At 43.1% G+C, this 2,091-nt stretch overlaps 1 pseudogene; it reads left to right on the forward strand.

Moving 5' to 3' along the window:
- The first annotated feature begins 647 nt into the window (after window positions 1-647).
- Window positions 648-1,859, forward strand: LOC100603714 (annotated as a pseudogene).
- The last annotated feature ends 232 nt before the right edge of the window (window positions 1,860-2,091 follow it).

A 2,091-nucleotide genomic window follows, 5' to 3' on the forward strand; every position in this document is an offset into this window, starting at 1 on the left:
GCCCCTCTTTGTTGGTTCTGTGAAAAGAACTCAGGTTATGTCAATTAACAAGACATTTATGGTGAAAAAACTTATGGGAATGAGGAGAGCAAGTGCCTCAGGGGATTAGAAAAAGGCCTACTTCAAGGCCTCACGGAGAAGGTTTGTATTCTGGTATTTTGCGATTAACATGACTTAACTTCTGTCTCCTGTTGTTTCTGAGGAATTTCTTTCTACATGTGCATTTTATACTTTATGACTATGGCATTATTAGAGTGTCTGCTCATTTATAACCTTTACTGCCTAATGGCCTCTGCAAATGGCCTTCTCTGCGAGTCCTTTCACCTTCAACCCCTCTGCTAATTGCTCAACTCTGTTTTTTATTTCACTTTCAAATTCCTGAGAGAAAAATCTCATTGCCCTGCCTAATCAACATCATCCCTTGCTAGACAAAGCTGTTCTGTCAAACCACCTAATAAACCTCTGGATAGCCTGTATATTGGCTGGCCTTTTATCACTTGGTCTAGGAAGTGTTGTGTTATATAAAATGTTATATAAATCACTTAAAAGTGGGGGCAAAGCGGTCACTGCCTTGGTGTCCCTGTCGGGCTTCCCAGCAGTGGCCTAGCAGAAAAGTAAAAGGTGTCTGAATGTATTTGGGTACCGAAGATGAGAAGGATGAGCCCATTGAAATACCACTGGAAGATGATGGGACAGTGCTGCTGTCCACGGTTACAGCCCAGTTTCCAGGGGCATGTGGGCTTCGCTACAGGAATCCAGTGTCTCAATGTATGAGAGGTGCCCGGCTGGTAGAAGGAATTCTTCACACCCCTGATGCTGGCTGGGGAAATCTGGTGTATGTTGTCAACTATCCTAAAGATAACAAAAGAAAAATGGATGAGATAGATGCTTCATCAGCAGTGAAAGTGAAAAGAGCAGTCCAGAAAACATCCGATTTAATAGTGTTGGGTCTCACATGGAAAACAACTGAGCAGGATCTGAAAGAATATTTTAGTACCTTTGGAGAAGTTCTTATGGTGCAGGTCAAGAAAGATACTAAGACTGGTCATTCAAAGGGGTTTGGCTTCATTTGTTTTACGAAAAATGAAACACAGGTGAAAGTAATGTCACAGCGACATATGATAGATGGACAATGGTGTGACTGTAAACTTCCCAATGCTAAGCAAAGCCCAGATAAGCCTTTGAGAAGCAGAAAAGTGTTTGTGGGGCGCTGAACAGAGGACATGACTGCAGATGAGCTGCGGTAGTTCTTCTGTTAGTACGGGGAAGTGGTGGATGTCTTCATCCTCAAGCCATTCAGGGCGTTTGCCTTTGTTACATTTGCAGATGATCAGGTTGCACAGTCTTTTTGTGGAGAGGACTTGATCATTAAAGGAATCAGTGTTCATATATCCAATGCCGAACCTAAGCAAAATAGCAATAGACAGAAAGAAGTGGAAGATTTGGTGGTAATCCAGGTGGCTTTGGGAATCAGGGTGAATTTGGTAATAGTAGAGGGGGTGGAGCTGGTTTGGGAAACAATCAAGGTAGCAATATGGGTGGTGGGATAAACTTTGGTGCATTCAGCATTAATCCAACCATGATGGCTGCAGCCCAGGCAGTGCTACAACAGTTGGGGTATGATGGGCATGTTAGCCAGCCAACAGAACCAGTCAGGCCCATCGGGTAATAACCAAAGGCAAGGCAACATGCAGAGACAGCCAAACCAGGCCTTCAGTTCTGGAAATAACTCCTATAGTGGTTCTAATTCTGGTGCAGCAATTGGTTGGGGATCAGCATCAAATGCAGGGTTGGGCAGTGGTTTTAACTGAGGCCTTGGCTCAAGCATGGATTCTAAGTCTTCTGGCTGGGGAATGTAGACAGTGGGGTTGTGGTTGGTTGGTATAGAATGGTGGGAATTCAAATTTTTCTAAACTCAAGATAAGTATATTGTAAAATACATATGTACTAAGAATTTTCAAAATTGATTTGTTCAGTCTGGAGTATATTCAGCAGTAAGGAGGTATACCTAATGTAAATGACGAGTTAATGGGTGCAGCACACCAACATGGCACATGTATACATACGTAACAAACCTGCACGTTGTGCACA

Source organism: Nomascus leucogenys, chromosome 5 (genome assembly GCF_006542625.1).
Source record: "Nomascus leucogenys isolate Asia chromosome 5, Asia_NLE_v1, whole genome shotgun sequence".
NCBI lineage: Eukaryota > Metazoa > Chordata > Mammalia > Primates > Hylobatidae > Nomascus > Nomascus leucogenys.